Raw genomic sequence first — 26,973 nt, 5'->3', positions numbered from 1 at the left:
CCCCCATCTTTAGGAGCAATAACAGCGTCTTTCTGTGGCTAATCGGAGCTACCCTCCTGTGAGTCCTCATCCTGGCAGCCAGTTCCTCATCCTCCTCCCTCTGGCAAGGCCTTTCAAATGCAGCTCAGATCATCTGCTCCTTGTTGGCGGGCCAGGCCACCCTCCTGTGTGAAATCCTATCTCAGAGGACAGACTCCCTAAGGACTCCTAACGTTAAACCTGAATTTTCTCTCCTGTAAAGTGAAGCCGCTAACATGGTTAAAGTCCATTGACCAGGGACCTCCAGGATGCACCTGTAGCCAAACCGAGTTAGGTTTATCTAACTTGCTGTTGCCTGGGGGAGAGTGTCAGCTCCAGGAATCTCGGGTCCTCTAGCTAAGAGGGGGTTGGGAGAAGCTATGCCTCCAGGGCTAGTGGGGGGAAATCAGACACTAGTCCTGGATGGGGTGTGGTCAGGCGCAGGCAGTTCAGTGCTGGGGGCCTCGGGGAGGAAGGAGGTCTGAAGGGGGCTGGCCATGTCATTGGTCAGAGGGCAGTCACTCTGCTAAGCTGGAAAGGGGGGGTGATTGGAGAGTGTCCTTATCTCTTTCTTGTTTCAGACATAGTTATGGAGTGATCGTCTCCAACTTGTTCTATTACAGGGAACAGAGTGGCCTCGGCTGATTACTCTCGGTACATTGTTTATGTTTAGTCGTGTTAGCATCTAGCTTCCAGCTGCTCGGGCAATTCTTTCACATCTTCAACACCAACCTCACACACCGTTGTGAGGATTGACTATAATTCTATATAGCAGCATAAGAAAATTCAGAGAAATGTTGTTGGCCCGTAGTGAGTGCTCAATAAATATTAGCTGCTTCTTGTTATTACTGCTGAGAAAATGTTCCGTGAGACCTCCGTGGTGTTCTGGAGAAGCTCACAGGGAGCCAGCCGTGCACCTCCCTCCCCAGCTCAGCATTCAATGACTTCAGTGCCTTCCCATCTGTCACTTGCATCAGCTACAGCAGGAGAATTTGTATCATGGAAGCTGGCAAATATTGCAGACCAGGATGACGTTTTTCCCCTAGAGAGCCAACTATTAAACATTTCCCAGCATGCACAGCCTGGGAATGACCAGGAACCCAAGTAGCCCCGTGAACAATGAAGGGCACTTAAAAGTATTTGCCTTTATCAGAGTGAGCAGAAAGTGGAAAGTCAGTTTAAAATAAGATCACACCTAAAAAGTCTCCACATTGATATGTGATTTTTAGGGTAGTATTACATTTGCTGAAGAGTAGTAATCCATTTATATATTTTTGCTCGGCTTGGATTTTTAGGGTGAGGAAGTGACGTGCAGGAGGAACCCTAAATTAGCTTACAGAACAATTATGCATTGTTAATGAGTTGATAATGCTTAGAATGTTGGAGAAACCCGTGTATTTTTTGCCATAGACGTAGCTATATGTGTGTGCTGCTAATCCCTGTTACCTTCTCACTTGGTAGACAGATTGTGAGGATGTTTTACTTACTAGAGCTGGAGTTTGAGCACTGAAATATGGGAGGTTAATAAGAAAGGAAAAAGAAAACATTGTTTTATTAGTGATGTGTTCAGTTGCTGTAACCCAGAAACCCACAGATCTCAGTTTTTCAACTCAATAAATATTTTTCTCTCAGGCAACCTCTAATGCAGATCTGGTTGGTCTTTGCACGGTTGCTAAGGGACCATGATGTGACTGAAGTCTGGGGCCATGGAGTCCTCTGCTGATCCTTGGCATTTGACAGAAAGAGAGACAGAGAGAAGAGCTTTCATGGGAGGTTCTCCTGGGTCAAGCCTCAAAGTTACTACCTGGCTGGTTACAGTTCTTCCATAGTCCCTTGTTTAGATCCCAGCCACATGGCTATCCCTCGTTTGCAAAGGAGGCTAGGAAATGTCTTTTAGATTGAATTTTTGTGTTCCCCCAAATTCCTAGGTTGAAACCTAATGCCTGGTGTGATTGTATTTGGAGGGAGGGACTTCAGGAGGTGATTAGGTTGAGGCCTCATGAATGGAATTAGTGTCTTTATAAAAGAGACCCCCCCGAGAGCTCCCCGGGGGGCCCCCTCTGCCATGTGAGGACACAGCCATCCCGAACCTGCCAGCGCCTTGATCTTGGACGCCCAGCCTCCAGAACTGTGGGAAAGAAATGTTTGTTGTTCATCCCCCCGGTCTGTGCTAGCTCAGCCCCCCAGTGGGCTGAGACAGTTGTGTTTCCAAGAGGAAAAGGAAACAGACTTTGATCAGTCGACCACAGCAGCCTTTGCCGCAATAATTAACTACGTGTTCTGGATCACAGGGGGTCCACAACCAAAGGAGTGGCGTGTATCAGGTCTGAGAGTCTGCTTTCTAGGAAGGCGGCTACCCCTGTGGGTAAACTCCCTGGTGTTTGTTCTTAGCAGGGAGCAGTAGACCTGCTGTGGTGGGGAGGGGGTGCTGTAACCCCTGGAAACATACTCCAACGGCAAGCTGACCTCCCACATGGAGCCCTGAAGTGGCTGTGTCTTGGCTTTTAATAGGTAATAAATGTATGAATAAAATATATAGTATGCGAGATGCTGCTAAGCACTACAGAGAACAATAAAGCAAGGAAAAAAGATGTGAAGAGAGGAAGGGATGTGATTTGATAAGAGTAGACAGGGAAGCTGACAAAGACCTCAAAGGTGAGGGGACATGCTGTGAAAAAATCTGATGAAAGAACAGCCCAGGCAGAGGGAATAGCAAGTGCAAAGGCCCTGAGGTGGGACCAGCCCGGAGCAGGGAGACAAACTAATCTTGCCAACAAAAGATGTCTCTCTACCAGTTAGAAGAGGGAACACAATTTATGACTTATTTAAACATTATCAGATTTACATGTGTATAAGGTAGCACAAAAGTGGCTACAAAGTCTGGAAAAATCCACACAAATTTATACAGTTAAAAGTAATTTATCTGGTAAAAATGTATCCACCGGAAGTTCTATTTCCCTGAGAGACAAAGGATGTAGCTTGTATCTTTTGTATAGCTCATGAGAGACTCCTGAGTTAATTTCAGGGGTATGGGTTTATAGCTGAGGGTCCGACCTTGCATTGTAAAATCAAAAATTGTGACCTCATATTGAGCATATTGTGTTTTTAAGGAGACACTCTGAGGAAGGAAGCGTGAAGAGGACATTGCCTCCCTCCTCAAAGAAACTTTCATGATTTTTCCCTTACTGAGGCCAGTGTGGCGGGGACAGAGCACAGAGGGGAGAGGTGGGGGGGGGGGTGCCAACTCTACCCACAACACACCCGCCAGTGGTCATTTTTCTGCACCCAAAGAGGGGACAGTAAAAAGTCATCATATTGCACCTCTGTGGCTGTCTTTTCTAACCTCCAGTTCCTCCTTATGTCTGCCCCTCTGCCTTTCTCTTTTAATTAGCTTTGTAGTTATTTTTTTATTGTGGTGAAATATACATAACCCAATTTGCCATTTTAACAATTTTTAAGAGTAAATTCAGTGGCTTGAAAGCAATGACATTGTTGTGAAAGCATCACCACCACCCATCTCCAGAACTTTTTCATCATCTTAGACCGAAAGGCTGTCCCCATTAAAGAAGAACTCCCCATTCCCCCCTCTCAGTCCCTATGACCACATTCTACCTTCTGTCTCTGCATTTGATTATTCTAGGCTCCCCCATGTAAGTGGAATTCTCCCATATGATAAAATATCACAAGTACAGTGTCTGTACGAGTCCCTGCTTTCAATCCTTTTGATTATATACCTGGAAGTGAAATTGCCGGATCATATGGTGAGTCTATGTTTAACTTTTCGAGGAACCACCGTACTGCTTTCCACAGTGGTTGCATCATTTTACATTTCTACCAGCGATGTATGAATTCCAATTTGTCCATATCTTGCCAACACCATCATTTGTCTTTCTTTTTTGATAATAACCACAATAATGGGTGTGAATGTTTTAATTAGGTTTAAACATGCACAATTACACTTGACCTCTGTTTTCTACCACAAACATAAATTTATGTTGGCATGGTAGGGGCAGCCCGAAACTTGGCCCACCGAGTAGCAGGTGGAGGAGGCTTGAGAGTGGCTCATTGCAGGAATCAGGAGAGAACCCAGCCAAGTGGGGGGGGACCACTCAGAGGAGGTGGTAGCAGACGGGGTGTGTGTGTGTGTGTCTGTGTTCAGGTGAGCAGTCAGATTTCAGCAATGTATCTTGTCAAAGAGGGTGTGAAGATCTCAGCAATGAGATGTGTGACAGGAACAAAGACACTTGGAGACCCAGACAAGCTACTGATATGGTGGGAATCTGTCAGTAGGTGGGTGATGGCGGGCAGGAGACAGTCTGTGGTGGTGGTGGTGGGGTGCTGGCCAAAACCAAAGGGCTTATTCCTGGAGTCCCTTTCCTTAGCTCTCCAGGACTAGATCCAAGTTTCCGGGATAGGCACTAGGTAGAAACAGAAAACATGCACACAAAGACAAAGCCAGCTATCAGAAGCGAGGCTCAAGATCAAAATAAACTGTGAGGGTGATTTGGTGCTACGACCCCGGCGTGGAGGGTTCCTGAAAACTCACTTGCCTGAGCCTCAGATTGGAATAGGGTAATTAGCAAAACCAAGTCTGCAAGACCTGGGATCATGGGTCTCTGGCTCTGGGAATGAAAATGTACCCATGCAGCAAAACAAGGCAAGGAGTGAGAGAAGCAACTTGGTGCTCTGGGAACTTGTTAGTGAGAATGAATAACAATTTAATTCTAAAATATTATCCCAAACCCCTTCAATATTAGCAACTATTGATTATAAACAACCAGACAGAAATCAGCTGCGCTGTGACTTATCATGAAACATCAACTGAAACAATGAATAAAGAAACTTCTATGAGTTACGTGTTTCACTGAGTTTTAAATTTCAGTTGTTGATTTGAGTTGATGTTAGGTTGCACATTCATCTGCAGTCCTGCTTTGTCAATGCCTGTCTGATTTTAGCTGTAACCTGGGATGAGAGCTGTTTTTACTAATTTTTAAAATTTTACTTATAAAAAAACCCCAATAGTTCTAACATTTGAGATAAGCCGGTTCATTTAATTCTGTTTGATGACAGCAAACTCTAAATCTATGGAGGAAACTAACAAGTGACAAATGTAAACTTTACCACAGTCTGCCAAACCAGGCTGGTGATGTGTGCAAATGCTTTTACGAATTTCAGCAAGCCTTAGGGGCACCTGGCTGGCTCTGTCGGTGGAGTGTGTGACTCTTGATCTTGGGGTTGTGAGTTTGAGCCTCATGTTGGGTGTAGAGATTACTTAAAAGAATTTCAGCAAGCTTTCTAGTGATAGTAATTACACTAACACTTATTTAAAGTTTGTCCACTTGCTTAATAATCCCTACACCTGCCATGGGGTTTGACCTCACAAGCCACAGATCATGAGTTGCATGCTCTCTCCACTGAGCCAACCAGACACCCCACTTACTGTTATTGAGAGCTTATTGTGCTCATTTAGAATACATGACGTTTATCAACGCAATCCTAGGAGGCAGGCGCTAAAATCATTATCCCCATTTTACAGGTAGGCGAGGCAGGTATAAATTACAACTTTCAGCCAACAACGATCACACAGGATTCTCTGGTGGCAGCACAGCTGTTCACCCATTCTTTTTGTAAGCGGCCCCAGATTCTACCAAACCTTTGGTGGTTCACCTTCTGAGAGGCCGGCTCATCTCACCTCCCAGGGCCGCGGGCTCCCACACGTCGTCTCCCAGATCCCCAACCTCGCCGCACCACCGCACGGAGTGAGTACTAGCGAATACCCGCAGGGAACCTGCCAAGGCTACTCTCTACCTGCAAGGTCAAACACACACTCCATCAAGCCAGTATTTATAACGTTCCTTTGCAAGTCCTACCCCGAGTCCTGGGCTCTGGACCGATTTTTCAAGATAAAGAGAGAAAAACCCTAATTTCCGGAGAAAAGTGCGTCTGTTTTACAACAGTGGATCTCTTTTCAGAGTATCCTTTTCCAGGAGTTCAAAGAGACCTCTGACCATTTGAGGGGATGGTCTGCATGATGTCAGGTCTCCGGAAAAATTCCCCCGAGATTCATGAGCAGGGTCTCCAGGTCTCAAGACAGGAGCTTTCAGCAGCCAAAACCCCCGGGGCCAGAATTACCTACTTGCTCGCACAGAAGATCCCTTGCTCTTTTCGGGGGCAGTTTGAGACCTAGGGATCAGATCCTGGAGGACTCCGGCAGTATGAAAGCAACCACGTTTCCCCGAAACCGGAGAGCAGAGGGTGCGGGGATCTGTCCCGGGGGGTGCGACGGGGGTCACAGCGCGGGTCACAGCGCGCAGCCCCCGCGTCCACCTCCTTCCCGGACGCACCAGCTAGAAGCTACGCTCGGGAAACAAATTCGAACCCCGCCCTGGTTGCCCTGGCTGGGGAGAGAGAGGACACACAATCTTTCTTTGCTCCCTCCCCTACCTCCACGCCGCTCCAGAGCGACAGCCTTCAATAGCCATATTTCTAAAAAGACAAAATGTCCATTTTTCTAAAAAGACAAAAAGCAACAAAACTCCCCCAAACATCTATTTTTTTTTTTTTTTTATGTATATGGAGAAAACCAGGAATGAGATAGGAGAGGAAGGACTGTAAATAGAAGCAATTGGGAGGCAGAATCGGGGAGTGATCGGACGGACAGCATTTTGATCCAGCAGGCGGCCAGGCATTACATGGTATTCATCTGTGTGGTCTTCACCGAGTGCAGAAAATGAATTTCACGGATCAGGTTGACAGGTAAAGAAATCGGGGGTGGCCTCGGGGACCTCGTGGCGCAACGGTAGCGCGTCTGACTCCAGATCAGAAGGTTGCGTGTTCAAATCACGTCGGGGTCAGTAGTTTTAGCGTCTGTGGAAGGTCCTGGTCTGGGAAGCGAGATGTAGGAGGAAGAGAAAGGTGCCTTCCCCGCTTTCTCCCACCTTGGCTGCTCTCATTAAAATACCTTTAAAAAGTAAATAATAGGCAGCATACAGAGGAAGATGCAACGTCGGTATTGTACCTTTGGGTTTTTGGGGGGCTCATAGAAACACTTTTACTCCTTTATTGCAAATGTTCTGATTTTCACTTTTCACCAACTCGTCCATTAATATTCCCAATGCTCTCAGCCTTCTCTTCATGCTCACTTCTGTGCTCGCAGACCCATCTCTTCATCCACATGTCTTTCTAACCTTCCGAACCTTAGCAGATCTTCTCAGGCAACTAGTCTGCTTCTAGGAGGTGACCTTAGCTCACCCGCGCCACACATGGGTCAGCTTTTCCGTGCCAGAGAGGTCCCACAGCAAGTCCACCCTTGGATCTCTGGGATTCCTTATCACTTCAAATCACAGAAGAGGTCAGTTCCTTTCCAGATGCAGAAAACTGAACACAGTTTTGTTTGTCAAACTGAGACTACAGGGAATGAGAGAAAGTTAGTCTTCTGGGCTAGAAGTTCCTTGAACCCCCTAAAACTCTATGTCAAGATTATGTGCAAGAATGTACATCTTACTCTCACCTGGGGCTCCAGACTTCCGTCCGCCATCAACAGATTATGAACCATCACATTACAGCATGGGAGAAAGGGAAAGCACATTTACGTCATCAGCATCCATCATTTTGCATAACTTAGAATAAGTTTAAGACACGGCATTTGGGTTATCAGCAGACATTGTGCTATAATGTAACCTTCACATAGCACACAGTGACAGATATCCCATCTGAGCACGCCTCCGAGCACCGGAGAAGCAAATCCACAGTAAGCTTTTTCCATTTCTTTTTAACCCCTTTCTTAGGAGTTAATTCAGGCTCAGGGCTACCGCCTTACAAAAGACAAATTACTACTCTGAAGGGAAAAATGAAAACCTGTTTTTTATCTCTACAGATTGAGGGGAAGGGGGGGGGGAGACAAACTAGGGAAGAGCTGAATATTAACTATGAGGGCACAACTACCCACAGCAGAGTGGCGCAGCGGAAGCGTGCTGGGCCCATAACCCAGAGGTCGATGGATCGAAACCATCCTCTGCTAGGCTTGGTTCTTTTCCTCCCCTTAGCAGAGGGAGCAGGAAAGAAGAGATGAATTCTTGTTACAAATCTTGTGAAAGGTTTGATTCTTTAAATTATGTCTATGTCAAAAGGATAGAAATAAAAACCTAACAAAATTTGCAATATGCCATCTATAGATCTTTGGTGGTGTCTGATAAGCCCTTTGGCATGTTTTTTAAAACATATGAAAAGGTGCTCCACATCATAGGTCATGAGAGAAATGAAAATTAAAACAACAATGAGATACCACAACACACCTTGTAGAATGTCCAAAATCCAGAACACTGATATCAAAGGCTGGCAAGGATGTGGAGCAACAGGAACTCTCATTCACTGCTGGTGGGAATGCAAGATGGTACAGCCATGGGCGGGGGAAGACAGCTTGCCAGTTCCTTACAAAATTAAACACACTCTCACCATACAACCCAGCAATTGCACTACTCGTTATTTGCCCGAAGGAGTTGAAATATGTATCTATGCAAAAACCTGAACACAGATGTTTATAGCTCCTTATTAGTAATTGCCAAAACTTGGAAGCCACCAAGATGCCCTCCAGTGGGTCCACCCAGATAATGAGATATTATTCAGCATTAAAAAGAAATGAGCTACCAAGCCATTAGATGACATGGAGAAGCCTTAAATGCATATTACTAAGTAAAAGAAGCCAAGCTGAGAGGCTACATGTTATATGATTCCAAACACGTGACATTCTGAAAAAGCCAAAACTATGGTGAGACACCAGATGATCAGTGGTTGCCAGAGGCGGGTGGGTGGAGAGAGGACGAATAGGCAGAGCACAGAGAGCGCAGAGGATGGGGGAGCGGGGCAGTGAAAATACACTGCGTGATACTGTAACGATGGATACATGTCATTATACGTCTGTCCAAACCCACAGAACTATAACACCAAGGGTGAACTGTAATGTCCTCTATAAACTTTGGGTGATTACAATGTGTCAAAGTAGGTTCGTCAATTATAGCAAATGTGCCACGCTGGTGGGGGATGTTGATATTGGGGGAGGCAGTGCACGTGGTACCTTCCTCTCCATTTTGCTATGAACCCAAAACTGCCTTGAAAAATTAAATCTTAAAAAAAAGAGAGAAAAGAAAAGAATTGGTACTTGGTACTTAGAAGTACTCTTTTTGTGAAACTCCCAATCTTTACTTTCAAAAAATGATGCATTTGAAAGGTCTTCCTTCTGTTAAGTTTTTATCATCTAATGTGAGGACTAGTCAATTTTGAAAACAATCAATTTAATGATGTGATTTAAAGAAAATTTACGTATGTGAGAAAAGAGTAGTGAACTATTTCTGGAGACTATATTATTAACATTTTTGTCACTTTGTGTAAAATGATATTACAAAAGAAATTAAAAAATAAAAAAATTTATACGTGCAATTACAGTGGCCTAAAAAAGATGAGAATTGGGGACCTCAAAGAGGATAACCAAAACAGCGAGCCAGCCAGGAGTCGAACCTGGAATCTTCTGATCCGTAGTCAGACGCGTTATCCATTGCGCCACTGGCCCGCACAGAGTCGCGATTTACTTACAGAAAAAGGAAGTAGTGGATTTGCTATGTTGCTCTAAATATGAATGTGTGAAATCTTGTCTTTCAACTTCCTTTTTCCCTATTACCAGGATTTCCAACCCCAAAACCTCAGAATTCAAACAAAAGAGTTTTCTATTGGTTCCTTTGCTTTAGTTTACTCACACAGTATGATTCCTTTGTGGTCAATAAGAACTCCATTTTGGTGTAACTTGAAAAAGTCTGAGGGAATATTTAATGTGTTTAAAAGTAGCCTGTAATTGAAGATAAATTACACTGAGCAGAGAAGGTGCAGATGTGTAAAAAGGCCACGTCTCGTAGTCGGCAGGATTCGAACCTGCGCGGGGGGACCCCAATGGATTTCTAGTCCATCGCCTTAACCACTCGGCCACGACTACAGCTACTGTAAAGTTTTTTCGATCTCCTCCATGTTACCATATATCATGTATTCTAGGCTACTTTAGGATTTAGTAATACAAGAGAGCAAACCAAAGGATCCCCATTAATGAAACCGGAAAGGAATCAACCAACATCCATTCCAGCACGTGGTAAGTTGAAAATGCTCTTTGGGTCTTTTCTAGAAAGCAAATCAGCCATATATTGCAATAATCCTCTTTAAATAATCCCCTTTAAATAATCCTTTAAAAATCCTCATATTCTTGCAGGAGTGGGAAATTTATCCTCAATAAATAATCTGACAAAGATGTCCTCGCAGGTACCCTATGTCTCCAGACACCTAATACAGCGCCTGGAATAAGGGCTCAGTAAATGTCAGCTATTGTAAGCATCATTTTAAATTCGAGAAAGGGGACCCATCAAAATGTTCCACAAGGAAACTTATCTCCTGTTTCTTGGTAAAGCTCAAAATATTTTAAAGCAGCTGGTAGAATATTTTTGAATGAAACGGGGAAGTAGAAAATATTTCTGAAAGTCAAATCCACTTCATTGCATGGCACCTTCTCTCATGAGGGGAAGAACAGCTACATCTGATACTCTGTGGTTGATAGTTTAAAGATATTCGCAAAGATCATCTTCAAGCAAGAGCAGATCCCTAGGATCTCCACATTTCTGAAACTGTACAACCATTATCACAATCTTATCTGTATGTATATGTGTGGGTGTATTATTGCACAAGTAGATGATTCTGTCCTTCATCAATAGCTCCATTCTGTGAACAGAAGAAGGATAAGACGTGACTGATAAACCACTGCTCATGTGCTGATGGATTGAAAATTTATCTGCAGTCCAGACCTCTCTTCTGAGCTTCATAATATATAGCTGTTCTAGTAATTTCTTTTTGCAAGTGCCTGGGCATCTCAAAAGCAAGACATCCCAAAATGAATGCTCCACCCTTTCCCCCCAAACTTGAACCTCCTTCAACAAACCAAATTTTATCAGGAGCCAAAACCAAAGACTTAACTTTCTTCCTTTCTCTGACTCTCACCCCATTGCCCGTTGGTAACCAGGCCTTCAATTCAACCTCCTAATTATTTCTCAAATCTGGCTCTTCCTCCCAAGCCACACAGGTGCATTTTCTTAGATGAACTTCTTACAGTTTGTCATCGGGGTTATTGCAACGACTTCTTCAAAGTATTTTGGCTCCCAGGCTCTTGTCCTTGAACTGATTCATTCATTGCTTCATTCTTTCAAAAATTTTATTCTGAGCCCAATGACGTGCCGAGCACTCTGCTAAGTGCTGCTCATTCAATGGAGAGCAAGAAAAATATAGCCACTCCTTGAGGGATTTCCAGAGTAAACAATTATAGAAGTGAACATTTACAAGTGAGTATGACAAGTGAGGGGTCCAGTGGGCCAAGTGGCCTACAGGAGTCATGCTCGGTCCCAGACGTGGACATCTTGGATGGTTGCTTGGAAAGTCACTCATTAGACTCCAAATTTCACGAAGAAAGTGTCCAGTTCTACCTTTATTACCTCTGAATGGGTAAATGGTACTCAGTGACTATATGTGGAATGAATCATATTTAAGCTCAGATCTGAAGGATGTGTAAGAGTTAGCCAAGTTGGAAAGGGGTGTGGTGTTCTAGACCTAAACCTCACAGAATATGAGAGAAACTGAAGAAAGTTCTGTCTTGCTGGAACATTGTTTTTCTGGAGAGATCCAGGGAGGGGCAGCAATGAGAGTGGACACCAGAGATGTATTTTAGGGCAGATTTTGTAGGTAGGGCTAGGTTGGCAGCGACTGAGAATGCCCATCTGATTGTGGCCCTCCCCTCCTTAAAGCCTCTGAAGCCTACAAGGAAGATCACAAATGGCATAGGGGGCCCTCATCTTGGACATCTCTCTGACCTTCTCAGCTTCCTTTCTGGGCCATCTGTCAAGGGAGCCTGGGACTCCTGAACCAAGGAAGGACCTGCCCTTCCTCACACACTTCTTCAAGCTGACCCTCTGCCTTATTTCCTTGGAGCTCTGTGCCCTTTCTTTAGGGCCTCCGTTTAAATAGGACAGCTTCTGCCAAGCCTTTTTTTTTTTTTTTTAAATTGGAACTTATACTATAAAAATTTTCAAACATATAGAAAAGTTGAAAGAGTAAGGGATTATCTGTATACCCACCATCCAGATTCAACAACTGTTAACATTTTGCCCTATTAATCTTATCTACCTTCTTCTTCTGGAATATAAAATTCCTTTGCAGACATCATGATGCATCCTACCTACACACGTACACGTGTTTCAGCTATGCACGTGTCTTATATAACCATGACACCATTGTCATAAGGAAAAAAAATCCAGTGATTCTTTATAAAAACATCTACTATGCCAGCGTTATTTAAATTTCTCTAAGTATATTTTTCTCTAAGTATATTTTATACTTTCTCTAAGTATATTTTCTGGAGCTGGCGTTTCTAACCAGGATCCAATCACAGTTCATGCCTGCATTGCATTTGATTTGTAATGTTTCCTTAGTCCCTTTTAGTTCGGAACAGCATGCCAGCTTCTCGTTGCTGGTATTGACACTGACTTTTTAAAAAAATCCAAGCCAATTGTCTTGTAGAATGTCCCACACTCTTGATCCGGATTGTTTCTTCAAGGCTACTTTTAATTTATTCCCTGACCCTCATTAGACTAGAAGTTAAGTCGAAATGATCGATTACGTCCATTTTGGTTAGATTAGATTCAGGTGAAAAATTGGGGCTTGCCACTGTACTTACTTGCGACGGTACTTACTCCACACGAGGAGGCATTTGTCAGGATATCCACCGATCGTGAAGATAGAGCGGTCCCCTCGGGGCTTTCTTTTTCCCTTTGCAATTAGCAAGTAATCTTGGGGTGGTCCTTTAACACCTCGCACACGCTGTTTCCCCAAACCCCTAAGGGTCCTAAGGGTTTTGAGATCGTGAATGCTCTCTGCGGAGTGTCTGATTTCTCTGGGGATCGCAGATGGTGAGTCTTCTAACTCCCCCACGCCCCGACACTTGTTAGAGGCTGTCGTGAAGCTCGACCTTCCTCCTGACTCTCCCCGCGCCCAGGCATTCCTGGGGTTCCAACGGCAGCCGTGGAGCGCGGGTGCGCAGGTGGGCAGGTGCGGGGCGCTCGGTCGCGGGTGTTGGCGCCGAGGGGCGGGGAGAGCCTGGGGGGCGTCGGGCAGCCCGCAGGGCCCGGGACCGCGCCCCAAAGCTGCTGACTTTGTAGGCCGAGGGGAGCGCTGAGAGGGACGGGGGGCTGGCCAGGTGCGGCGGCTGGTCTGCGGCCCAGACAAGGGACTGCGCTGCTCTCGTGGGACAGACGCTCGGGGGCAGGGGAACAAAGGAACAAAAAGGAAGGAAGGTGCGGAGGCGACAGACCCGGGGGAGGAGCTATTCGGTTAACGTGAAAAGGAGCCGGTACCCGAGAAAACAGCAGGAGGAAAAGTGGGCCCCCAGCAACCAACCCGGCGTCTTAAGTGGACAATAGAGAAACCCCGCAGCAACCACGAAGGGATTCGAGCCCTCAATCTTCTGATCCGAAGTCAGACGCCTTATCCATTAGGCCACGTGGTCCTTCTGCCTCCTGATGGGCTGCGTGTCCAAAATTTGTTGAAAGAAATTCATCTTGGCCTTGTAACTGCAACCTAGGGAATTTATTATTGTAAACCAAGGCATTTCCCAAGATCTTCCAGTCTAGACTCTTAACCACGGAGAACACACTGAGGGTTCCTGGAAGGAGGTGGGTGGGGGGATGGGGGAAATAGGAGATGGGGATGCAGGAGGGCACCTGCTGCGATGAGCAGGGGTGTTATATGTAAGGGATGAATCAGTGAATTCGACTCCTGAAGCTAATATTAGATTGTATGGTAACTAACTGGAATTTAAAGGCGATCTTGAAGAAGAAAAAAAAATCCTACAGTCTAGTTGGAGAAACAAGTTGAACCTGACGGCCAAAAACACAATAAAGTTACAATGGAGATAACCACCAAGGAGAGGAAGATGTTGCGACAATAACCAATAAGACAGGGCTTTATCTTCTGACAGGGATCTGGGAGAAAAGGCCACAGTGAGGAGGGGACGCTTGAGCTGAGGGCTGGGGGTGGGGGAGACAAAGAGGACACCGGATTGCTACCTGTCCCCCGGAACCCCCTTGGCAGGTAGAGATTGTGGATAAAGTCAAGAATTCACTTCTGCGCACTCCAGAAACCCTGCTCAAAACAACTCCAACATAGAAGTTCAAATAGAACAAAAACAGCAACAAAATTTTGTGATCTGGAAAGACGATGGAGGTGTGATAGTTGACTTGTCAGATTCGAGAAAGCTGAATCCTAAGCAAGTCCTGTGGAAAAGCAAAGAGGTAGTCAGATTTACCCATAAACCCTCCATTCTCATGCCCCAGGGCCAAGGTCAGGGACTGTCTTTGGGGGCTTCATCTGGAAATTGCCTGTTAGGGGCGAAATTGTGTGCCTCACTGCCCTCTTCCTTCACATGCTTAAGCCCTAACCCCCAGTACCCCAGAATGTCACTGTATGTGGAGGTAGGGCTTCCAAAGATATAGATAAAGTAGGGTGAGGTCATATGGGTGGGCCCTGACCCAACATGCCTGGTGTCCTTATAAAAAGAGATTGGGACACACATACACACAGGAAGACACACCACGTGGACCCTGGGAGAAGAGAGCCGTCTACAAACCTCGCTGACAGGGTTGATCTCCCGCTTCGAGCCTCCAGAACCCAATCTGTGACCCCGAGTTGTGGCAGCCCTAGCCGACTCATCCACTGCCCCTCCTCCATCCTGGAGGAAGACTGGATGTTTATTTTCTTGAGGCAGGAAAGTATGTGATCTCCAGGCTGGAGCAGTGATGCTCACGCTTTCCCCTGAATCACCATAGCCTGGAGAACTTGTTAAAACGTAGGCCTCTGGGGCCCACTCCCAGAGTTTCTGACTCAGCGGTTCTGGGGTGCAGACAAGGATGTGCATTTCTAACAAGTTCCCAGCTGATACTCATGCTCCGGTTCCAGGGAGCACTTTCTGAGACTCACAAGGCTGGAGGAAGATCACACACAGGGCTAACAGAAAATGGTAAGAGCTCAATAAATATTATCCACCTGCTCTGAGTTGTCGCTCGTGGACTTCTATACAGACCAGAAGGCCCACCCGTTCTGACTGAGAGGAGCAAGTGAGAGTTTTAGGAAGAGATGTTATTTATTTATTTTTATTTTATTTTTTATTTTTTTAAATTTAAATTCAATTAATTAACATATAGTGTGTTATTCGTTTCACAGGTAGGGTTTAGTGATTCATCAGTTGCAAAGAGATGTCATTTAAACTAGGCTTTTGAGACTAAGCTTTTCAGCAGGTTGAGGATGGGACTGGCGGGCGCTGAGAAAGTGGGGAGGTGGACCTGGCCAGGATGGGCACTGCAGGGCCGGGCAGGGCTGGGGGCCTGTTTCAGAAGAGGGAGAAGTCTAGTGAATTGTAGGAAAAGTAGTAGGGCAAAATGTATAACTATTATGATTCCTGTTTCATTGTGGATCTCAACCCAAAACATACAGGACTTGTCTCCAAACAGGAGAACTTTCACCAGTGGAAAGACTGAGCATGAGAAAACATTGAGGTTTTTTTCCCCCACAGGAAGCATTTGGGTTTTTGCATCAGTATTTAATCTCCTCGATTCCTTTCTTTTCTTAACAAAGCATTAGCGAAGCTATGGATAGAGGGGAGAAAAACGATCAAATCCATCAATAAAAAGAAATAAATCTTTAGAACTTGAAGGAGAGAAGAAAGGATTAATTAATCCTAATTTAGAAGAGAAGAAGCCCTTCCCTGTGGCCTCGTGGCGCAACGGTAGCGCATCTGACTCCAGATCAGAAGGTTGCGTGTTCAAATCACGTCGGGGTCAGCTATGGGTACCTTTTTAGGGTGAAGAAGAAACAAGAGGTTTTGAGAGCTTTCCAAGGAGTCATGATTGTGAAAAAACAAAATTTCCCGAGTGAATTACTGGCTTTATTGAACAATTCATGAATTGGGCGGTATCCCATCAACTCCAGGGAGTTGTACAAAATGAGACTTTAATAGGCAGAAGGGACTGGGAACGAGGAAGTTCTACCAGCAAAACACAGATTGGTTCAGGCAAAGCCACTTTCCTTTAGAGGATGATAGGCATCTATCAGGCCGATGACCTAACTAGTGCCGACCGGGTGATTTCTAATTGCCTGACTGGTTGAAGATTCCATTTCTGGGAGATGCTGAAACTGTAACTGGTAAGTCTAAGTCTCCGTTTGGTGATTGGGCTTAGCATAAGTGACTCCATTTTGGGCCTGTGGTCCTGTTTCTAACTTGATAGAAAGAACAGAATATCCGCTCTTATCAGAGTTTTGTGGGATGTATTGTGATTCCTGTTTTGCCCTTAGCTTGCCGTTGGAATTCTAAATGGGGGAAGCATTCCCCAAATGGACAGTGCATCCTTGGCAACCTTCTTTAAAGAAAGATTTAATTTAAACACTCTCTTCTTGGGCATCAGGGAATGCCTAGTGGTCTGGTTTCCCTCTTTCTTCTCTGGTTGCTTTCCTGACTGTTCCTTTGCGCGTCTGCCTCTAACAATGTGTGCAGTCTTCTCAGCTTCGTCCGCCCCACCCTGCCCCCACCGAGCCAGGAATCTAGAGCCATCCTGGACACATCTTCTCTTCCAGGTCTGAGCAGTGAGTTCTGCTGAGTTTTATTTCCTAAAATGTCTATCCTGTTCTCTGCAAGGACCTCTTTTCTTCCATCAATATCTCTTGCCCTGGATGTTGACATGAACCTCCTAACTCCTCTTCCCAGATCTCCTCTTGTTCAGTTAAACTGGAGTCCTTATTATGCATATTTTTAAACACAAATCTTGTCCTGATGTCCTGTTGCTTGACATAGCCAACTGTCTGTCACACAGGCCTTCTTTCAGTTCCTCAAATACCTTTGCTCCTCCCCAGGACAGGGCCTTTGTCCCTGACCTTTCCTCTGAAAGGAATGTTCTCTCTTGCTTGCTGCATCTTCCGCGGCGGGGAGCTGGGCAGACCCAGGCCTTGGAACCTCACCCCAGCCAGATCCACAGGCCTCGCCGAAGGTTCTTGGTCTTGTCACGAGGACGAATTCAAGGCCCGACAAATAGCACAGTGGATGAGTAACACCAGTGGGAAAGTTTGTGAAAGCAAAAGCGCACTGTGGCGATAAGAGAGCATGAGAGGCAGCGAGAGGGGAGGAAAGGAAAGGGGAGGGAGAGCAAGAGATGGAGCTCCCACGAGCGAGCAAGCGATTACCCTGGAGCTGCCAGCCCTGGGGAGGGGTGTTTCTATCTTTTATTGACAGTTGTTAAGTAGGGGGCGGGCTATTCATTCCGGGGACCGGAAGCAGGGGTTCCCGCCTTTTCTTCCTCACGGGGCTTTCCTGTCGTGGCGCCGCCATCTTGGGCCTGTCTGCTGGGATCCGGCCTCTCGTGGACGCTGCCAGGCCAGGCCGCGACCTTCCCCACAGCCGGCCACCGCCGCCTCCTTGCTGGCCTCCGGGCATCCCGCTAGAGCCTCCCTGCCTGCTCTAAAAGTCCCACTAACAGGAACACCCACTACGTGTGTTCCACTGGAGAAATAAGGTAAAATTTCTGACTTTCAGTGGTTCATTCAAAAGTTGCATGAAATAAAAATCAGTAGCTAATATTTAACTGGCAGTTTTGTCCTGTATTTCAAGTGGCTTTAATAGACATCATTTTAATTTACCTTTAAAGCCTCTGGAGGAATGTAGGGCAACTACCCCAGGCTCCATTTATAGATGAATAAACACGAACTAACTAACGCATCACGTAACTCGGGCACGTTGATTTATATGCCTCAGACTGTCCAGTTCTGTGTTTCTTCTGAAATTTTATGGCTGAAATTATTCCTTTAAGATCCACATTGATAGCCTTTGAATTTGCTACTGTAGATTCCTGCCATTTCTCCCCTTCAAAGCGTCCTAATCACTGCTGCCAAGCAAATACTGTAAGTTCTCCATCCTGAAGAAGAGGTGGAAAGATAGAGACTAGAGCAAGATTGAGGTTTTCACGTGCTTCATATAATCCAGACACTCAGAGTCCATTACCTCCCTGAAACCCAAACTCAAGACTCACTTCAGTGAAGATAATTTTCATTGATTGTCAATGTTTTTCTCCATGTTGGCCTTTCCTCAAAACTTCTGAAAAGTCCTTAAAAACAGGGGCCATAACTTCTACTTATTTCCAGGTCCCCTTTGGCTTTTGGTTCCGAAGCACCACAAGGACCTCAGCAGCTGGTGGTCATCCTCCCAAGCAGCAGGCGATGGGGATGAATGTAAGAAGTAGGATTTGGGAGAATTCCTACTTTCAGCATTTTCTTTACTAGTCTCAGTTTTGACGACAATACTTTCCTTGTCCAAACCTGGGTCTTCACAGTGGAATGACAATAGGTCTTTTTTCCAAAATGAGATAACTTGTTTCAAACTTGGATTGAGTGCTGTGATCTGGTAATTAACCGAATTGGCTTGCATCCTAAAAACGAGAGATTTTCAGAATTTGTTTTCATTAATGAGTTAAAGGGGGTTGAGGGGGGATGAAAAAACACATTTTTATATGCTGGGTATTTATACTTGTTTTTCACCTTCAAAAGCCTCCAAGGGCCACGTATCAGTTTCACCTTTCTTCTAGGTCACAGGTTTTCTCAGAGTGTTTAGGTATAGCTTTTTCTTTCTTTGGATTTAGGGAAATCCTAGAGAAAAAACATACTATCTTGTGTTTTACTAATGAAGCAGAGACAGTGGAACTGTAGCTATGAGGACAAATAAAGAGCAGTTGGCTTGTGGGGCATTGGTGGTTCAGTGGTAGAATTCTCGCCTGCCACGCGGGAGGCCCGGGTTCGATTCCCGGCCAATGCAACATGTTCTTTTTTTTCCCCCACAGCAGGGGTAGAAATATTGTCACTGAAAAATTACAAAGTAAAAATACTTCGAAGTTAACTGTGTTTCTCGTATCCGAGTGTGGCTGAGAAAGATCAAAGTTAACGCTCCTTTTGCAATTTCACCCTCATAAATTATGCCAATCGGCATGCATTTGGTGTTCCAATGGCCTGAAACGTCATCCTGTAGGAGCTGGAACACACTCCGACCTCAACAGGTTGATCTTTCGGAGGCGAATTGTAAGCCGCTAGTATTTGAGGGCGGAGTGTAGCCATGTACAGAGATCAAGGTATCCTTATCCTGTCTTGACAGTGATCATTTCAAAAATAAACAGAAATTTCAGAAGAAGGCGCCAACATTTATTGTCTTGAAATTTTGCTTTTTTTTTTCCTTTGCAGCGTGAGCAGAGTGGCGCAGCGGAAGCGTGCTGGGCCCATAACCCAGAGGTCGATGGATCGAAACCATCCTCTGCTATCTCTCCGGTGACTCTTTTTGGTTCAAACTCAGATTTTAGAAAAAGAGAGTGAATAAAGTTGATCACTCTCAGAAAGGGTCTGTGGACCAGTTCTGGATGATAAGAATGCCCACGGTAATTTGTTACAAGTCCTGCTTCCCTCTCTGTAACAGGCTGATCTCTCCGTTGCGGCTGGTTCGTCCGTTGTAATCCAGTCTCCGACTGGGGGCCACTGCACCTGTTAGGGACTGAATGCCACCCTCGCAAGTGCTTTGGTATCTTACACGTCAGGCAAGTGTTACAATTTGTAATAACTTGTGTTACCAGCATCTCGATATTCAAAATCTTGTTCTTTTTAGTGTGATGACAGGCACTCCAGAGCAGTTGTCACGGAAACCAGCAGAAAGGCCAGTTTGTAAACTGGAAAGGTATTATTCCTCATGGGAATATATCCAGAGAACCAGAGAGCAGTCGTGTAGTCGTGGCCGAGTGGTTAAGGCGATGGACTTGAAATCCATTGGGGTCTCCCCGCGCAGGTTCGAATCCTGCCGACTACGAAGTGGTGTTTTTCTTTCCAGGTGTTACACCTGCTGGACCAACTTTGGGAACTGCAAAACACAAAACAGCACTAAATACGCCGTTTTCCTGGGTATTATTATATTTCTCCATGAAATGTAAGCAGGTAGGTCTAGTCCTTTAGTCTAACAGTGGGTGAAGAAAATTTTTGAAAATGATTTTGGGAAAACACTAGGTATTTCTGAGACCACTATATGAAGATGCTGAAAAAATGCCCAGGTTTAATTCTTTCTTTAATTTGCTATTTCCATACCCGAAATCCAGCTTGGGTCTGACTTCTGAAAACTGGTTTGCCTCTTACTTCTTCTGCTTGATGTTCTTGCAGGAATTAGGGCATATCCAGGGCATCACTATCCAATTCGTGAGCATGTTTGGTGTTGTGGAATGAATATCTCAAAATAGAAATTTCCAATCTTTCCTCCTTTTGGATCCCTCTTATTATTCCACTCAGGAAGCCAGAATTGCAGAGAGGAAGTATAGGATAGAGAATTTTCAAAACTGTTTTCAGACGTTGGCTGAATCATATTTAAAAAAGTTGTTTTGCTGGATAAAACTAACACACAATACCATATATGCAACATAAATAAGAGTAAATGTAATAAAAATTTATCTTTTATCACACTTGCAATCGATCCATCACAGAATGCAGATAAGCAAAGTAGAAATACTTAGAAACGTAAAAGTTTTTAATCCTTGAAATTACTAGTAAATTCCCATGTTATATTTAACTTTTCTTCTTGCATTTTCTGTATTCATACATGCCCTAAGAGATTTTTCAGTGTTGACAGTTTCCTCTATAAACCCATAGGTAGAAAAACGTTCACTGTCCAGGTTAGGAATTTAGTAAATGCAGTTTTGATTTTTCCAGGAACGCGGGTACTCAAACCTTCCGTGGACCCTGGGGAAAATTCCAAGCAAAGACGAGCCCTGCTGGGCTTTTACCCCGGTGGAGCAAGTTTGCTGCCTCCTTGGATTCGGGGACTGTGAACCTTCTCTACCTGTCCAGGACAGGTACTCACGTGCGACTCACTGCAAAGAGCGTCCAAAAGCTTGCCGGGGATAGGGGTTGTCTGTGGCCCCATGGTGTAATGGTTAGCACTCTGGACTTTGAATCCAGCGATCCGAGTTCAAATCTCGGTGGGACCTGTCAGCCTTTTAGCATCTTCCCTTTTCTCTTAAATCACTCCCGCACCCTGACTTGGCCGGAGACACCTGAGCACTTGCTCACCTCAACGGTGCATCTGGATCGGCAAGGTGACACTGTCCTGCCGAACAGCGTCGCCTGCGTTTTCTTCTGGAGTTCTACGTCTGTCCTCCTGTGTCCTTCCTCCTTCGTTGGGAAATCAGGATATCGTCCGAACGCCCTAAGTAATGTTTTACACCCCAGACCTCAGTTCTGGGTTCAGGTTCCATCAGTTTCTAACACGAACTTGGCCTTGAGAAGTTCGTAGTGTGCGTGAGCCCCAATTGTCATGTTTATTTTGGAACATTTGCTGTCTGAGATACAGCAGATTTTTTATTAATATTTAAGAAATTAAAACTATAGTCCACAACATGCTGAACACAGTGACAAACTCTGCATTGAATATTCATAGATATTCCATCAGGAGCCCTTGACAAGGTGGCCCCATGGTGTAATGGTTAGCACTCTGGACTTTGAATCCAGCGATCCGAGTTCAAATCTCGGTGGGACCTGTTTTGGTTTTGGTGACCTCGCCCCATATTTCAAATCGCTATTGCATCCTGGTGTGTGGGCTGGAGCTTTACACTCACGCTTTCTTCATGCTAAGAGCGTCCTGTAATTCCTTACTCTCTTCTCGGGCTTATGAAAAATGACCGATTTATGTATCACCTTTGTGTCCTTGTGGATCACTCTCTAACTCCCTGGGTTCCTGAAGTCCCATCTCTTTAGTCTTCAGGCCCTAACAGTTCATGTGTCATAAGCTCCTTCTTTTCTTCTCTAGCTCCTCACAATGTAAGGGCCCCATGCAAGAATATGCATAATGATTTCAACAGAAAGCTCCTCAACGGACTCTGTGGTGAGCACTGTGAGCTCTAAATCCAGCAATTTGAGTCCAAATCTCTTTGGGGCCTCAGCAACATGTTGGTGATTTTCCCTCCGTGGTTCTCCTAACTCATTTGCTCACCTTCGAGGTCTACACATCTAGCTGCAGGCACTGCCAGTCTCTTCCAAATCAACATAGAGTCCCTGCCAAGAGAAAATTGCCTCTGAGCACCCACCCGGGGAATCCTAGCCCTATTCCCCCCTCAAACTCCATGTCCCTATTTTGCTTTTTTTGCCCAGAGCTTCTCAGATCCTGGTAAGTTAGAATCTTGGCCCTGGTGACTAAGAGTTTATGTTTTACTGTCCCAAACCGAGGTCCTTCCTTTCATGGAGCCCACATAAAGTGTTCCATCAGCTTCTAAACACTAACACTGTCCTGAAAAAGTTCTACTGCACAGTGGGACAGCTGTGGGGTACGTCTTAGAGCCTCCACTGTCTGCCCTCATTGGCGGCTCCGTGTGCACCTGAAGCTAACGTGTCACCTCCATCATTTTGAAGCTACACTGATCTGTTAGGAGTACTCATTGGTCTTTCAGTGGGGACCCAACTCCAAGGGCCTCATGATGTAACGGGTAGCACTTGGATCACATCTCAGCGGACTTGTCTCAGTTTTGGTCACCTTGCCCGTGCGCTTTCCCAAATCAGGAGTCCACTTTGGTATGATAGACACTCCCTTAGACTCGCACCTCCTCTCCCACATCAACACCCAGCTCCTTGCTCTTTCCTCTGGCTACTGAAAATTGTACTCTCCCCATCATCCTCATGTTCTCCTAAAATCTCTCCTCTTGGTGCCTATTTTTGCTTCGCTTGGTGCCTGAAGTCAGTGAGATCCCCGTGAGTTAATTATGTGCTCTGGTGCTGAAGAGTCACAGGCCTCACCTGTGACTTTTCTCCCCGTGAGGTTCATGCGCATCCTCTGTAGACCTGAAAATGTCCAGACCATGGAGTGAGACCCCCGCCATCATACTCATTTGAGAGTTTCCTTTGTTTTCATACAAGAGGCTCTCCTTTAATGTGTCTTAGACTGAATTTATGCCCACACACCTTGAAGATCCCCCACCTGACCCCATGCAAGAGTATACATGTCTTCCCTTGAAGGTTTGTTGTCACAGAGGTCCCATGTGTGACGGTTAACCCTCTAGACATTGGACCCTAAATTCCTTCTGTTGACTCTCTTTAGTTCAAGCCTATCCTCCAGTGCTCTCAATGACAGCAAAAGAAGAACCCCCGTCAACTCCTCTGGCCACTAAACATTGTTCCAGAAAAATCCCTGCAAACTTCCTCATACCTATTAAGCCCCAGTCATGTAATGTTTTAGAACCTCTGTATTAGTTTCCTACCGCTGCTATAGCAAATTGCCACAAATTTAGTGGCTCAAAATAACACGAATTACTTTTTGTACAGTTCTGGAGTTCGGAAGTCTAAAATCAAGGTGTCAGCAGGTTTTCTGGAGACTTCAGGCAAGAATCTTGTTTCCTTGCCATGTTCAGCTTCTAGTGGACTCTTCCCTGCATCACCTCTTGCTTTTGTAATCATGTTTCCTATTCTTGACTCTGACCTTCTTCTGGGTATCCTTGGAAAATCCAGCATAATCTCTTCATCTCAAAATTCTCAATTTAATCACATCTATAAATGTAAGGTAACGTATTCACAGGTTCTGGGGATTGGGATTTAGGCCTTTGTTAGAAGCCATGATCCAGCCTACCACAGCCTCTGTTACTAAATAGCACGTGTCTGTGAATGCTCTTTAGATGGATTCTATTGATCAGGACTTTTTTCAAAGGCAAAATACTGATCCAGTTTCCTTACATGTCTTTTTTTCAAGAGACTCTTCTGTAGGGGCTCCATGGGGTGATGAACTGGCATCTGAACTCAGATCTGGCAATCTTAGGGTACCTTATGTTTCTGCCTTCTCAATGGCCTTCCCTCCTGGGCACAGGATCTCTGGGCCATGAGGCCTTCCTGGGTTTATTGGTTACCTGTTGTATAAATTACCACAAGATTGGCACTTAAAACAAGATGCTCTTCATCTTACAGTTGCGGAGGGTCTCGAGGGTCAGCATAGCTGGGTCTTCTGCTTCAGGGTCTTTCGTGATCTGCATTCAAGGTATGGGCTGGACTGGAGTCATGTCAAAGCTCAACTGGGGAAGGATCCATTTCCAGGCTCACATGTGCGTGGCAGGATTTAGTTCCTCCGCAAAGGCTGTGGAACTGAGGGCTTCGGCTGCTGGCTGGTTCCTGCCTGGAGTCCATTCTTGGTTCCTTGCCACGTGGACTTTACCAACATGGCAGCTTGTTTTGTCAAAGCATGTGAGCTGAGAAAGCAAGAGTGCAAGTGTTTTGGTAAGTCAGAAATCACAGTCCGTTGTAATCTAATCATGCAAGTGAGATCCTATCACATTCACTGTGTTCCTTAGGTTAGGAGTAAGTCACTAGGTCCAGGCTGCACTCAAGGGAAGGAATTTCACAAAAAGTCTGTCTACCACACTGGGTTTCAAAGACCCTAGAGATCCCGAAGCTGAATGAGCCCTGTCTGGCTCTGGTCTTCTGCTGTGACTGATACTTTGCAAGTATTTGCAAAATAAATTTATTTATTTATTTATTTATTTATTTATTTATTTATTTATTTATTTATTTATTTATTTATTTATTTATTTATACTTTGTCAGCAGTTGCTATATTGAGAGCAATTCCTGGTACCTCCCAACTGGGAAAATTACTTCTAGGTTTTAGCTTTTATAGTTTTCCTTTATCTATCTTTCTTTACAGTTGAGTTAGCACTGAAGAGCTGGACTATCACTTCTAATCTCACTCCTGACAAGCGAATCAGAATCTCTTGGTATAATGCCCCGAGGCTATTTTCCTAAAGTTCCTCATGGATTTGAATGTGCAGCAGGCGGTGAGGCCCACTGAGCCAATTTCTCCCTGACCACCCTATTCAACCGGCTACCACTCCAAGGCATTTACTACTTTCTGACATATCGTATGTTTTGCTTTCTTAATTATTTATAGCCTATTTCTGCATACTTCAGTTTCAGCAGGGCAGGGAATCTTCTGTGTCGTATATGCTCCTGTACTTAGAACAGGACCTGGCACAGATGCGATGCTTGGTAAATATTCTCGGAAAGATTGAATAAATGAAAGAATCAGTGAACTCTTCAGTTTGGCCTTGGTCATCGTGTTTGACAATTCCCAGCTCTAACAGAACCAAACCCAAAGACATTTTTATTTTCTTTCCAGAAACATTTTAGAATTTGTCACTCACTTAAGCTTAAAACAATTACAACTTCATATTTTTTTTTACCTGTTTTATAGGTGTTTATGTATCAGATAATTAATATGTTTGCTATGTATTAAATCAGTCCTTGACACCTCCTTAGAGCCCACAGTTTGCATCCTGATCACGTTGTAGAGCACATGCACGCACACACACACCCGGAGTTATTCTTTTTTTGTAATGACCTTGGATGTAGATGAGAAAGAGCTGACATCAGGCATCCAGGAGCTGACCTGATTGTCCAGTAGGCCCGGGTGCTGTCAGGAGGTGGCCTGGCACTCACCTCTAGGCCATGGGGCTTTTCTGTGGAACATAAACAATCGCACACAACAGGAGCATCAGACAAGGGCTTTCTCTGATCATGATGACGTGAGACAGAACATTTCATAGTCTAGTCTAAGAACAGACAGCCAAAGAAGGCCAGTGTGTGTACCACAAAATGACCAAATGTCTCCTGCCAGCTAACACAAGGGACCACTGGTTTTCCAAACTTAGCTTCATTCTATTCTTACCTTTCTCTAGATAGAGTTTATGAAGATACGAAATCACAGAATTATGCCCTCCCTTCCTGACAGCAACCAACCCAGGACAAAGCCTGGCTTCCTTGTCCCCTCCCTCAAATCACCCAACAGAAGACAAATGTTACAATAAGCCCCCCCCCATTTTTTTTTTTCAATTTGAGATATAATTGACATATAACATTGTGGACGTTTAAGATGTGAACGTGTTGATGCGTTTATATATTGCAATATGGTTACCACACAACATTACCTAACACCGTCATCATGTCTCATAATTACCATTTCTTTTTTGGGTGATGAGAATATTTAAGATCTTAGAAACTTTAAAGGATATAATATAGTATTGTTGACTATAATCATGAACTTGTGCATTAGATCTCGAGAAGTCACTCATCTGCTCACAGCAAGCTTTGTGTCCTTTGACCCCCATCTCCCCAATTCCACCCCCCACCCCAACCCCTGGTAACCACCATTCTACTCTGTATTTCTAAAAGTTCAGTGTTCAGCTTTTTAAGATTTCGTATAGAAGTGAGATTACATGGTATTTGTCTTTCTCTGTCTGACTTGTCTCACTTAGCGTAATGCCCTCAGGGTCTATCCATGTTGTCAGTAACGGCATTTTCCTTCTTTCTCATGGTTAAGTAAGATTCCATTGCCTGTGTGTATCTTTATATATACATATATGTATATAGACACAACTTTTTCTTTTAAGATTTTATTTATTTATTTTTGCAAGAGAGAAAGAGCACCAGTAGGTAGGGAGGGGTAGCGGGAGGACCAGGCTCCCCACTGAGCAGGGAGCCCCATGTGGGACTCGATCCCAGGACCCTGGGATCATGACCTGAGCCAAAGACAGATGCTTAACCGAATGAGCCACCCAGGCGCCCTACACAACTTTTCTTTATCCATTTATGCACTGACACTTCGGTTGTTTCCGTATTTTGGCTGTTGTAAATAATGTTGCAATGAGCATGGGCATGCAGATATCCCTTTGATAACCTGTTTTCATTTCTTCTGGATAAAAACCCAGAAGTGGGATTGCTGGGTCACACGGTAGTTCTATTTTTAATTTTTTGCGGTCCCTCCATACTGTTTTCCACAGTGGCTGCACCAATT

The 26,973-nt window shown here is 44.8% G+C and overlaps 1 protein-coding gene and 11 non-coding genes across 12 annotated transcripts in view; 8 read left to right on the top strand and 4 right to left on the bottom strand.

Moving 5' to 3' along the window:
* LOC117997523 (histone H2B type 1-C/E/F/G/I) overlaps nucleotides 1-26,973 on the bottom strand; it is an 881,166-nt gene that overhangs the window by 838,232 nt on the left and 15,961 nt on the right. The gene's annotated exons all lie outside the window — the stretch shown is intronic.
* On the top strand, nucleotides 6,801-6,872 carry TRNAW-CCA. The gene has a single exon. It is a non-coding gene; the product is annotated as a tRNA-Trp (tRNA).
* On the top strand, nucleotides 7,967-8,038 carry TRNAM-CAU. The gene has a single exon. It is a non-coding gene; the product is annotated as a tRNA-Met (tRNA).
* Nucleotides 9,511-9,583, bottom strand: TRNAR-ACG. The gene has a single exon. It is a non-coding gene; the product is annotated as a tRNA-Arg (tRNA).
* On the bottom strand, nucleotides 9,919-10,000 carry TRNAS-AGA. Its single transcript has one exon. It is a non-coding gene; the product is annotated as a tRNA-Ser (tRNA).
* Nucleotides 13,528-13,600, bottom strand: TRNAR-UCG. The gene has a single exon. It is a non-coding gene; the product is annotated as a tRNA-Arg (tRNA).
* On the top strand, nucleotides 15,858-15,929 carry TRNAW-CCA. The gene has a single exon. It is a non-coding gene; the product is annotated as a tRNA-Trp (tRNA).
* TRNAG-GCC lies at nucleotides 18,873-18,943 on the top strand. The gene has a single exon. It is a non-coding gene; the product is annotated as a tRNA-Gly (tRNA).
* TRNAM-CAU lies at nucleotides 19,367-19,438 on the top strand. Its single transcript has one exon. It is a non-coding gene; the product is annotated as a tRNA-Met (tRNA).
* On the top strand, nucleotides 19,894-19,975 carry TRNAS-UGA. Its single transcript has one exon. It is a non-coding gene; the product is annotated as a tRNA-Ser (tRNA).
* On the top strand, nucleotides 21,069-21,140 carry TRNAQ-UUG. The gene has a single exon. It is a non-coding gene; the product is annotated as a tRNA-Gln (tRNA).
* Nucleotides 21,618-21,689, top strand: TRNAQ-UUG. The gene has a single exon. It is a non-coding gene; the product is annotated as a tRNA-Gln (tRNA).

This window comes from Mirounga leonina, unplaced genomic scaffold (assembly GCF_011800145.1).
Source record: "Mirounga leonina isolate KUSES-001 unplaced genomic scaffold, KU_Mleo_1.0 Mir_366, whole genome shotgun sequence".
Lineage (NCBI taxonomy): Eukaryota > Metazoa > Chordata > Mammalia > Carnivora > Phocidae > Mirounga > Mirounga leonina.
This window is presented reverse-complemented; position numbering and strand designations above follow the sequence as displayed.